Below are 13,692 nucleotides of genomic sequence, written 5' to 3' on the forward strand. Positions count from 1 at the left end.
GACCACTTGAATAGCCTAGACGTAGATGGCATGATAATATTAAAATTTATCTCAATTAAATATGGATCGGAATAGCATAGTCGGTATAGCGATTAGCTACGGACTGGACGATCGAGGGATTGAAGTTCGAGTTCCCGTAGGATCAAAAATTTTCTCTCCTCCACGGCGTCCAGATCATCTCTGGGGCCTAGCCAGCCTCCTATCCAAAGGGTATCGCTGGTAAAGCGGCAGAGGCGTGAAGCTGAAAACTCGCCTCCAACTAATGCCGAGGTCAAGAAAATTTGGATCGATACATCCACTTCCCCATACGCCTTCATAGCGTAATGCTTAATAAGTTAAGTACAGTTACAACTTTACCTTTTACCTTACCTCAGATAGGGTGGAAGAGTGTATAATAGATTAATTTTTTAAGTAGGGACCAGTGGGTGAATGTTTTAAACACGGTAATGAAACTTCAGATTCCATAAAAATTGTGAATTTCTTCACTAGCTGCGAGACTGTTATCTTCTGTAGAAGAGCTCTGCTGCTTGGAGTGAGTAAAGTTGTTAATTACTTAGTTTATAACCTTGAATCCACAGATTAAACCAAGATGACTGTCGTCAATTGACTCTCGTAATAACCATGGGGTCACTTTATATGAATAGCGGAAGAAATGCGTGCATTATCCTCAGACTATTCCACTAATCAGTCCGACATTGCAGTTATGTAAGAAATTGAAGAATTCGATCAATATTGAATCTAGAAGATTTCTGAAACATCTTTTACGAGTCCACCTTTAGATTAGCATTTTCACAGTAAGCGGAAATATGTTCGAATCCCACCAAGACAAACTGGGATATATACTTGCAACAAAGAAAGTGTAGAGCGGGTGTTACCAAGAAACTCCCGTTTCTCCTGCTATTCGTCTACATTTATGAACAATATATTTTACAATAAAGAACCTCATTATTTAAAAAATGAAAAGTGGCAGCAGCCGCAATCATAAAACAATCTACAATATGAGCGAGGAGATGTAATTAATAAACAGTCCCCCAAACCAACCTTCACATTTTCACAGTTTACCATGAAATTTACGTAAAGTTTTTCATACTTTAAAATGCGTTTCTCTCGTTGTAAGTACGTCCATTCTTGGTCTTACCTTATTTTCGGTTTGAATGACGTGTGGCCTGTAGTTGGTTACCCACCGGGAAACGGATATGCATATTCATCACCATCACTTCGTTAGACAATGTGCAACTGTGAGATCACCATGATGCGTACTGGCGCCTTACTCCATTGACAACCAGCTCAACTCCGTAGCGCCGCCCTCCACCATTGTGCGCGCGCGCACTCCGCGACCGGTTACGTCACGTATCTTATTGCAGATTTTTACATGGAGCAGTCCAGGTACTATATTATCCGTTTCACAGCTAATCTCCATCTCGCTTGCTCTCCGTACTGTTCAAATAGCGGCCAGTAGCCGTTATCAAATTTGTTCAGGTATCCACTCTTAGAATTGCGTTTCCTTGATGTGTGTTTATATTTCTGTATTGGCAGTAGTGCAAGCGATTTTGATCACATAAACTTTTGCAAACCTAGCGTTTTGACGCTGTAGATAGTCCGATATGAGGACTGGACGGTTGCGTCCGGGAGATGCTCAGTTCGAACCTCGGCCGCCTATTCAAGCTTTTTCTTGTAGTTTTACTCAGTCCCTTCGGGAAATTGTTGGAATTATTTATTCCTTGAGTATAAGGAAAAAGTACATCTAGCTAAAGGGCAGAGGCTGGAGGAGCAACTAACAGAGAATTTACATATGTGCCGATTAGGAACACGAATGCCAAAGTTTTTAGAACAGAAGGGCAACATTTAGGGCCATCATAAGCTTTCTTTGAAAACGAAATTTCGAAATGGATGTGCCTGGTGCGTAGGGTCGGAAGGTTTAGCCATTGCAATTAATTAATGCAATGTTAATTATAACAACAATCCAGTTCATTATTTCTTCTTCTTCTTCTTCTTCTTCTTCTTCTTCTTTATTGATGCTACAACTCTTTGTGGGTCTGGTGCTCTCCATGGCTGTCTTGGTCCTCAGGAAGTTCTGTAACAGTATGTTTTTCTGGGGTGGGTTCGAGAACCCAACGCTCAACCCCAAAATATGGGGCTACACTTCGTCCGGCCCCTATCCTTTGACCTGTCTGACATGAGTTTCTCTACCAGGAGGTTACGCTCCCGCTAGCTCCGGGTCACTGGGGCGCGCAAACCTCCTCTCCACGATAAGGCGGTAGCCCTCGAGGAGATAATTCCTCTGTACTGAAAACAACAACCAACGACCAATTATTACAGAGTCTGTAAAATGCAATGCAATAAAAATCGTAATAACACCCAAATTAATGTAATTAATTAACATCTTTTGTGTCCAATTGTCAATATTTTGTATCAGGATAGCGTAGTCAGTATACCAACTGGCTACGAGTTGGACGACCGAAAGGTCTGAATTCGAGTCCCTGTAAGGTAAAGAATTGCCTTATCTCCGCGTCGTCCAGACCGGTTCTGTGGTTCACCCGAAATCCTATCCAAAGGATATAGAAGAGCTTTTCACGGGGATAAAACGCCCGGGACGTGAAACTGAAGCACTCACCTGCAACTAGTTTAGAGGTCAAGGAAATGTCGAGCTCTACATCCACTCTCCCATAAGTTTTTCGTGACGTAGTGCTTAATTAGTTAAGCATAGGGACGACTTTTCCTTTGTACCTTTGCAGTGTAGTTCTGTTCCACTGGATTACAGAATTTTTATTTCCTCAGATTTATCACGATCCTGTTGCTTGTGCAGTTACTTACTCACTGTCATTAGGCGAAATATGAGGTTCTCACGACAGTGAGTAGGACTACTGCAGTCTACTGAGTCACGATTTCATGTAGTCTGGCTGATTATTATTAGGTTTATGAGATGTTAAACGTTTAAATTGTTATTGCATACTCATACTTTCAGTCGTAGTATACTAATATATCTGTGTGGGGTTTGAAGTTCTCACAGCAGTGGCTGTGGAGATTTCTATCTTTTGGGATAAAACGCCATGTAGCCTGTCGAAAGTCAACCGACGTTTGGGAGGGAACAGACTCCTCCCCCTTCAGGGTCTAAGAAAAAGCCAAGCAAGAAATCAGTGTTAAAGTAGGTGATAAACACAGCTCTTCTTCGACCCTGAGGATTGAGGCGAAATGTTCCTCTGAAACGTCGATGGACTTTAAACGGACTACATGGCGTTATGAAGTAGATGTGTTCATAATCACCGCTATGATTTAGATGACCCTGGACTTTGACAGATTTCCATCTGTTATAGTTATACTTATTTGTATCTGACGCCGTACTCGAGAACAAAGTTGGCATGCTTTAACTTTCTGCAGAATTTCCGTCAGCCTAAAAGTACTTGTTTGACAACCAGGAACTCAAAGGCTTAAACTTCCGCCTTCGGTGCTGAGCAGCACTTTTGTTTGTCTAACAAGAATCACTGCCACAAATTCCTCAGGAAGTTGAGTGTCTGTGACTTTGTGTACGTATTTCTAAGGGAGATGGATGAACTTTGTAGCGTGAGAATTGTACGTTTATTTATATAGTCCGAGCGTCCTCGAAATTTACACTGCTGAATCCACAGAGCGGTTTACTAATTTCGTAGAAGTGTATTGTGTGAGACTCGTCAAGACACAAGTCTGTTAGATTTAAGGTTCTCACAGCGCCTTCCTGGTTGCTCGCTTCACGTATTATTCGACCTTAAGGATGGGCGGAGCACATAACTTTTAAAGTTTCTGTGCACTTCTGCTAAATTATACGGAGTCATATCCCAGAATATAATACTCTTGAAGACAAAGTTTAGTCAGGGGTGAATTAAAGGCAGACATATTCATCTCGCTCATTCATATAAAAGTAAAACTAAACAAATCTTAACTGAATACAATGAATATCAATTGTTAGGAAAAGTTGTATCCACATATTTTACTTCCTGTAGAATTAAAATAAAAAAAATTGTATAACGCACGCTACGAAGACCAAATTTACCATTTCACGAAAAATGGTAATGCTACGAAGACCAAGTTTACAATTTCACGAAAAATGGTAACACTACGAAGACCAAATTTACAATTTTATGGAAAAAGGTAACGCTACGAAAACCAAATTTATAATTTCACGAAAAATTGTAATGCTGCGAAGACCAAGTTTACAATTTCACGAAAAATGGTAACACTACGAAGACTAAATTTACAATTTTATGAAAAAAAGTAACGCTACGAAAACCAAATTTACAATTTCACGAAAAATGGTAGTGCTACGAAGACCAAGTTTACAATTTCACCAAAAATAGTAACACTACGAAGACTAAATTTACAGTTTTATGAAAAAAGGTAACGCTACGAAAACCAAATTTACAATTTCACGAAAAATGGTAATGCTACGAAGACCAAGTTTACAATTTCACGAAAAATGGTAACACTACGAAGATCAAATTTACAATTTTATGAAAAAAGGTAACACTACGAAGACCAAAATTACATTTTCATCGAAAAAATGTTAAAATATTTGCAGCACATGTCTAATATCCTCTTTAGTCTTCGTGTGTCCTCTTCGATTCTTTATTTTCGAATGCTTTTAGTATTACAGATTGTAGAGCGTCAGATTGTAGGATAAGTGAATGATTAATTGGAAGGGATTTGGAAGGAAACCACCGTGAACTAATAGAATTGTTCTCACAGTATTTGCTTCGACAGACTGAGAAAACCACGTAAAACCTGTCAAGGAAGCCAGTTTCCTTTCCGAGATTCAAAAAGAGGGCGTCCCGAATACAAGATAGATCGTTTCTGTTAGTCTAACCTGCTCAGTCTTATGAGATTTCTAAATGCGGTGATCACATGTGCAGTGTCCTTATTTCTTACAATTTTTTCCCATGTTTAATGTCGGTATCAGTTGAAGCCCGTTCGAAGCCTTCGAAGCCTCGGGAGCTATTTTAAACAAATTGGAATTGTTGTACTTTTGCTGTTACATAAGAATCCCCTCGTTTTGCATTTGTTAGAAGAGAGTATAACACAAATGTATGAGGAAGGATAAAAAGACATAAGAGAAGGAGTTTCAGTAGGAAGAGTGGAAGGAGAAATAAATAATATGGGAAGAAGAAGCGGGAAAAGAATAGGGATGAAATGAATATAAGAAAAGAGAAGTACAAAGAATAGGAGGAGAATGAAGAGAAAGTGAGGAATATGAGAAGAGGAAGAAAACAGAAATTGAGAAGATAGAAGATAGATGGAAGAAGGGGAGAAGGAGACGAGGAAAAGCAAAGAAAGGAAAGGATATAAGGCGAATAAGGATATGGAGAAATAAGATGGAGATTGCGTAGGAAGAAGTGGAGATAAGAAAGAATTGGAGGAGTACAGCAAGAAATGAAAATATGAAAGAGAATAAAAGACAGGTGAGGTCGATGAAAAAGGAAAGATAATAAGGAGGGTAACAAGACGATGGTGAATAGGCGAAGGAATGCTCCTGCCTGGAGACTATTTCTCTGGAAGGATTAAGAAAGATTCTCACATACTCAGACGAAACTACCAGTCATTTTTATGGCACCTTGAAGATGGAGGTAGGCAGTCTCTCCGAAAAATCTGTGACTACCTACCAGGTTATACAGTTGCACAACCCAAAATACCACAATCTGAATCTTTAACTTCGTGGTAACGCCAGATCTCACGGTAATTTGTGTAACAAGTTTCATGTTTCTGTGTCGAGATCCAAGTGAATGCAGGGAAGCAAACCGCCAAAGGTGCACCCTAGAAGGGTACCATGTCTACACATTGCATATTGTCAAGTAAACATGGTATGGCGCGTCCTCAGGTTGCGGTTGGAGGAGACGCCCCCCAGGTATGTAGAGTAGCTGCAAATATATTGTATAAGCAGTCGCGGACAGCCGAGAAGGGGTGATCCTCTAGCTTGGGGGTTGGGCGTTGGACTAACAACTCATCACTGTATAAAATAAGCTTGTTGCCAAAATTTGCAAGAAGCCTTAGAGAGATAGGATGGGATGGTGTGGATTGGAATGATGTGGCTCAGTATATGGACCAGTGTATGGCTCTTGTGAACATGGTAATGAACCTCTGGGTTCCATAAAATGCTGGGAAGTTCCTGAGTAGCTGCAGAATTGGCGGCTTCTCAAGAAGGGCTCAGCTCCATGAGTGAGTTCTCTACTGCAGTGTTTCTCAACCGCTGGGCCGCGGCCCGGTACCGGGCTCTGGTATCAATTGTATCGGACCCTCGTATTATAAAAAAATTACCGGGCCGGTGTCTCGCAAAGGTTGCGAGACTGCTGTATGGTACATACTAGTTTCCTAAATATAGGCAACGAACCAAAGGATTTAAAGAAGTTTCCTACCATAAAAATGTATTTTTCTCATTCAGAAGATCATGAAGGTGATTTCTTGCTCTAAGTTTCATGATTCTTCTAGATTTCCTTGGGGATCCAAGGTAACTCGAAGCTGGCAACTTCAACTTTGACGCGTGCTCTTGTACTTGATTGATATCATAACAAGGAATGGTATGGCGCATTGAGGAAATAGTTTAGCTGATTTCACTGGCTGAAAGATAAAGAACGTTGTAGTTAATTCAATGCACACTTTCAAATAACTAAAACAGGCTGAAGGAATTAGTGACAATTTGGGAAATGCTTCATTTTAAGTGTATTTTTACGCATCCTCTGGTTTATAATATTTTTTGCAACATAAAATGAGATGCGACACGCATATTTCTAGACTTAACCTCAGTTCAATAGGAGATTTACACGGTTGGACAATTTTTCCAAACACGAATTCAGCAGAACTAATAAAAATTATGGGTTAAAAGAACTTCTGCAGTTCTCGATTTTCTGGATGAGATACCAGTTTAAGAAGGAATGTTCCTCGCTACCAGAAGAGAGCTCCCAATCTCTCAAACAGGAGTTCAGCACTCTCACCCACTCTAGCAATTTCTCATCGGATGTTCCTTCACAGTCGATTTGTTCCGTGGTCCGTTATATCCCGCTACGAACGAGTGAAGTGTCTTTAAGGTTTATTCCAATACGTTCTCTGTCCTAACAGGAACGTAATATATTATATGAATAAAAGGAACGACCATTTTTATACGAAGTGAGGTATAATGTAGGTTATTTATTTAACGACGCTGTCAGTAACCAAGACTATGTGACGTCTAATGGTAGGATGGGAGTGAGTAACGAATTGGAAAGTTCTGGGAGGAAGATGTCATGGCATGTTCTGTGCCAGGATTCTCACGGAGTGACTGAGGAAAGCCTCAGGAAATCTCAACGAGGATTTAACACGAATTGAAAACATGGTGCTGAGGAGAATGCTGAAACCCAATGAAGAAGGAACAGGAGCCTAAGCAAACTACATAATGAGGAGCTTCATAATTTTTTCATCTCGCTCCCACTTTGGAGCACAGGGCTGATTTCTCACTTTCAATGAACATTTTACAAACGGTAAGACTCCTTGGACGGATGAACAGCTCGTCGCAAGACCTCTACCTAAACGCAGGACAACACAAACACAGAATAAACGCATACACACGCCAAACATCCATGCCTTGTGTGGATTTCGAATCCACGATCCCGGCTTCCGAGCTAGCGAAGACAGCGCATGCCTTAGACGGCTTGGCTACCGCGGCCGGCTTCATAATTTATACATCAATAAATATAAGTGTAATCACATCGAAGAGAACCGGAAGGGCAGGACATGCAGCGCGCACGTGGAAATCATAAGTGCAGAGAAAATTTTGGTCGGAAGATATGCAGGAAAATGACCACTTGGATGTCTTAGGAGTAGATGAGAGGATAATATTAAAGCATATCTTAAATAAATAAGATGCCACAATGTGGAATGGATTCATGTCGCTCAGGACACAATCCAATGGCGACTTCTGTGAATGTGTTAGGTTTAAAAATAGCAGAGAAATTCTTGACTCTATCGACGACTATTAGCTTCTCAAGAAGAACGTTAGTACGCAGATTTGTGCACAGGCCGTGCTCTTGACTTACATTCTATAAGTAATCGGTTCAAACCTAGGATAGGACACCTCGATTTCTGACTGACGTTCTTCGTGATTTTGCTTTATTTCCCCAGGCAAATTCTAGGATAGTAAAATGATTGGATCAAGTTCGTTTTCTTCCAAAGTCTTTCCAGTCATCCTGTCTTCTGACGCCGTAGACTGTCGATACTAGCATCATCGTTAAATAACCTACAGAAGAAAGTAAATTTGCTTCAAGCGGCCTGATAAATTATTTCTTTATCCACTCCTGTATGTGAAATATATTTGTACTATGTTCGTGCCACCAATGAACGTAATATGAAAGCTGTAGGTACGCGTTGCAATTATTATGAACCAGCATTTAACTGTAAATGAATGGAGGCTGCAATTCTTGAAAGTCCAATAGTTACAATTATATCCCACATGCTTTAACACACTAAAACTCTGCATTCTGCTGCACAGAATTTATTTATGCGGTTTCTTAAGATTCTAGGAGCAAACGGCGATCATTTCTCAGTTGATCTTTGTAGTGGGAATGTAATGTGTTTCCTGTGAGGTACGAACTGAATTTGTATATATTATTTAGGAGAAAAACTCGACACAAGTTTTCTTCGTTTAATTATTTTATTAAGAAAATACTGAAATAGTTCCCAGTCTGAAAGTTGCTACTGTGTGCTTCTTATACGTCACTCCTAAATCTTAGTTTCATCAAAATTAAATCCATTTGCTGTCAAAGTCACCAAAAATATTTTTAACTATGTAGTTCGACATTAATCCAGTAAATAAAAAAATCCATGATCTGTGTCTCAAGCCACCGTTTCACTATATAAAGGGTTCAAGTAAGTAACCTTTCCCGCAGTGCACTTTAATGTCTCATCTCATACATGTAGCAAGACATCTTCTTGAACTTGAACCTCCGAACCTCCCACTACATGTCGATGCTTTGAATTTACCTGTTCCTTTGATTACACTTGCTTTGTAGCAGGGTATGACGTCATGACATACATGTTCACACTCGTGAACCTTTAGATTTTGTTTCTATTTCTGTGCATCATCTCCCCCCAGGTCTTTAGCTGCATCTTATTAAGCGAGGTATAAAATCATCTCCAGATAAGGTGACACAATATATATTCATGCATAGATGGGTAACCACCCATTAACCATATTCATTAAATGCTAATCCTGATGAATTTACGTATCAGAGCATATTATGAAACCATCAAACTTCGTAATCCGTGTGAAAAGGACAGAACTCTCAAAATTATCTTCAGAGACATCACTGCCAGATTTATTGTTGCGTCTCGCCTAAGGCCTGCATATTGTCACGTGTCGCAGTGACTAGGACTCGGATTTATTGGATAGTTATGAGTCGTAACTACAAATAATTATAACACTATTACTGATTTTCACGCTACAAAGCACTGCACGCTAATCTCTTCAGTCTATCTCCACTTGTCTTCACGAATTTATAAGACAGGATCTATAAGAGTCTCACTAAATCACTCACTCCCAATACCACTGCGCTATAGCACACATAAACCTTCAAATCACAAGTTACATCTTCACGAGCTGACTTCTTGTACTTTTCTGTGCTCCTCTAGCTTACTGCTATCTTCTTCTTTCCGTGCTTCTGCCGATACTGCACACTCTTAACTGCCCCGAACACTCCTGGACTCTTACTTATATAGCCGAGGAACGGACATCCATCACAGGAAAGACATGTCACATGATCACTGCCTAATCTTGTGTGACGTCACCGCGGACACGGAAAACACAGCTTGTATTCTTGCGGGTTGGGCCATGTTTACAGAGTCATTGACTGGCAACGAATTGCTTAAATCCGTTACAGTATATTGTGTATATATATATATATACATACATAATAATATTTACATTTCATCACGCATACCTTATATGGGCGCGAAATTTGGTCTGTCACATTAAGGGAAGAACACAGTATGGAATTTTTTAGAAGAGGGTGCTGAGGAGAATATATGAACCTGAGAGGGAAGAAGTATCAAGAGCCACTAGAAAATTTCATGACGAAGAGCTTCGTAATTAGTACTCCTCGTCAAATATCATTAGAATGATCAACTCAAGAAGGGTGAGATGAGCAGGGCATGCAGCATGCTTGGGAGACGTACTTTCAGGGCTTTGGTAAGAATACCTTGAGGAAGATGACATCTGTGAAGACCTAAACGTAGATGACATATAACGCTGTTTTGTCCGTTGAAAGTCAACCGACGTTTCGAATGATTGTATTGTCTCCATCTTCCGGATCGAAGAGTAAATCAGTGGACATGTCAGCATGAAAGCGATATCAAGCAGTGTTCTGCTTCTGCATATTTACTGTTGGTTTCTTGCTTCGCTTATTCTTGGACCTTGAAGATGGGTGTAATATGTTCCACCGAAACGTCGATTAACTACAACGGATTATTCGGCGTTATATCCCAGAAGACAGAACTGTTCGCTCTGCTTATTGCTTACTTGCTCGGAGTACTATTTTACACTGAACATAGAGACAATAAATCCTTCCGAAAGTCTGAAGAATTCTACCACACAGTAGGCATCCATTGTAGAAAATGTTACTCTTCGCAGTGAGATGTCTGTTGCAATCTGAGTTCTGCAAAACCTCTGAAATCAATATACATAAAATTTCTATTCATGAATTATTTTCGTAGTAACATCAAGTGTTTTATTTATGACAAAAGAAGGTATGTGTCTCCTATAGGTATAAATTTCCGACCACGCGAATAAAACATATCAGTTCTTCGAAATGTGAGAGAAGGTTACATTTTCAGAAACTTTAACATACCTTACTCTTTAACTTCTTATGAGACAAATAATATAGAGTTTCTGTGTATTTCTTCGTTCTGTCGGGAGAAGATGGATATGAAGAAAGCACAAACCATAATATTGAATTCCTGCTGTGAGGTACAGCTTTGACCGACTGCTGAGCATGGTCCACTCAGTTTAACACTTTGAGAAGCAGACGTGTTGCTATTGGACCTCTAGCGTGTCGGCTGTGATGGCAGTACAGGTGGGAGAATGTATACTGATGTCACACTGCTTAGAGCTGCTAGCGCTGGATCCCTTGCTGCAGTCTAACACATATGGAGGGCTACGGACCCTTCTCCTGTGGACATACGTGTACTAAGTATGAAGGACAAAGAGAGATGTCAGGACTGATGTCTTGCTATAGACATACACGTAGTGTCTATCTACGTAACTCCACAGGGTCCATCATTGGAAGCTGATCGTCTGTAAGCTACTCATGAAATTACCTGCCATTTAAGGAACCCTAAGGTTCAGTACTTTGTCAAAAATATCTCGCCAAAAGTACGTATCCTGAGCAGGTGAGAAATACCCTGTTTATTCAAGATCCATTTCAGTATTGTCCTCCTGTTTACAACTAGGTCTTCCAAGTGGTTTCTTCCTTTAAGTTTTTTCCTACTTCTCTTTTCTAAGCATTCTCATCACTTTCATTCGTGCTACATGTACATTTCTTTCTCTTTCAGTTCTTCAACGAAGTAATATTTAGCGAGAAGTATGCTGTGAAGATATTCATTGAACAATATTCTGCAGTCTCATGTTACTTCCTCCTAATTAGAACCAAATGTTCTCCTCAGCACTATGTTCTCAAACACTCTCAAACTACGTTCTTAACTTAGTGTGATGTATCGGTTCTCATAATCATAAACTCGCACTCCTTTTAAATATTGTCACGTATTTGGGGTTGCGCGTGATTTATAGACGGGTTATAGATTGATAACCGGGTTTATTGCACACTTATACATATTGTTATTACACTTCAAACTACTATATAAGTATGACACTCCATGACTTCTCAAACGTCTTAGACTGCCGACTCCAGAGACTCCACAAGTTATTATTTCAGCTTCCTGAGATCCTCGTTAAATAACCTCAGTGCGGCCCCAATAGAAAACACCCAACAATTCCTCTATTGTTATAGGAGTGTGTTTACCTCGTCGTTGCATACAAACGGTAGTTTCTTTATTGTAGCATACGTGTTCATTTCCGCGGGAACATGTTTATCGAGTCTTTGCGTAGCAATGAACATCTACTCTGACTCCGCTATTCCGGCTTTCAGGCGGCCCTTCACAAACTGCTTCATGTGAGTTTTTGTTCCGATGCAAGCACAGAATGTGGGTAGAAATTGGGTCAAATGAGCTAGTATTATCATTCACTTTCTTCACATGGGAAGATTTTAAGTACATACAGAATTTTAGTCGAAGAAACTAAATGGAAGATATCAATCATAAGAAGTAGGCATAACAGTAGAATAATTATAAAATAGACCTTAAATAAATCGGGTGTGACGATGCGAGCTTGATTTATCTGATTCAGGACAGAATCCAGTAGCGGACTCAGTTTTAATCTTTACGTTTTCAGTTAGGAGTTTCGAATGTAAAATGTATTGAGCTGAATGACAGCAACCTCGAATTTAATTCGGTTCGAAACACGAAACGATAAAATAAAGGGAAATGTGCAGTATGTTTGTTTGTTTGAATCGTTTAAATGTCAGGAACTGGAAACTGGGTGTAGTGCCAATGAATTTTAAAATCACAAGAACTGAGAAGGGAGCCGTCAATGGCCGCTTAAACAATTTATTCTAATCTCTATTTATAAAGAGAAAGAAAGTCAAAACCTAACTCCATTGAGCTGACTTCATTCGTGAGAAGTTAATAGTTTCTCAGCTATTCCAAACATTCCAGCATTTTGTCGAAAACAAACGTTTCTTACCGTGGTCACAACAGTCCACCACAGGTTCCTAGCCTGAGCCAGTCAACTCCAGTCGATATCCTTCTCTTATTCTTCCTTAAGATCAATCTTAACATCATCTTCTCCCTTACTACTAGGTCCTTCAGCAGCCTCCCTTAGGATTTCATACCAAAATATTCACTTCTCTCTCATTCATGCTGCATGCCCTTTCCAGCCCATCCTCCTTGATTTGAGCTTTCTAATACTATTTAGTAGGAAGTACAGATTATGGAGTTCTGCATTGTGCACTTTTCTTCAGCCATCTGTTATGATTACTTCGTCCATCTCATTCAGAATTAAAGTTTTCCCTCTGTTTTAATCAATTAAACACCATGCTATGAATATTGTCACGTGTATCTTTGTAACGTGACAACTAATTAATGGGTTCCGGATTAAATGGAACGATTCACTGGATATTCGCCAGGCAGACCTACAAATAGTTGTAACACAATCTAACTGTAACTATAGCACTTCTTAACTACGTACAGTGATATCTCTCTAAAGGTTACTGTAACTACACGTGAAATAAAGACTACATTTCTGATTTCTTCTTCTGACTTCTGTTTGTCTTCTGTCTTCTTCTGTATTCTTCCTCCTGAATTCTCATCTCCAGTAATCTCTAGTAATCCTCTTGAGGTAGGTCTTGGCATATCGAATACAGGACACCGAGTCGAACAGTTGATTTTTCTGTTGTCATGAAAAGTTTTTCTGTTGCTGTGAGAACAGTGTTTACCTAGCCGCTGTAACGTGAACCTGTTTCTGTATGCGTTTCCTAGGAATCGATGTCTCCAATAGTTCTTCTGTTGTCATGATTATTGAGACCTTAGCTACTAACTAAACTAAGTTCTATTGTTGACCGCATTACAAGGGTTTTTGGGCTTCATGTC

The 13,692-nt window shown here is 39.8% G+C and overlaps 2 protein-coding genes across 4 annotated transcripts in view; one reads left to right on the forward strand and one right to left on the reverse strand.

The window, feature by feature from the left end:
* The window catches only part of LOC111861972 (adenosine receptor A2b), a 159,166-nt gene extending 157,933 nt beyond the window's left edge, over window positions 1-1,233 (reverse strand). The window contains exon 1 of the mRNA XM_033750515.1: window positions 1,139-1,233. The gene's annotated coding sequence lies outside the window, so the exon portion shown is untranslated. The remainder of the gene's footprint in view (window positions 1-1,138) is intronic.
* Window positions 1-13,692, forward strand: part of LOC111861939 — a 268,942-nt gene that overhangs the window by 225,296 nt on the left and 29,954 nt on the right. The gene's annotated exons all lie outside the window — the stretch shown is intronic.

Source organism: Cryptotermes secundus, unplaced genomic scaffold (genome assembly GCF_002891405.2).
Source record: "Cryptotermes secundus unplaced genomic scaffold, Csec_1.0 scaffold181, whole genome shotgun sequence".
In the NCBI taxonomy this organism is placed as follows: Eukaryota; Metazoa; Arthropoda; class Insecta; order Blattodea; family Kalotermitidae; genus Cryptotermes; species Cryptotermes secundus.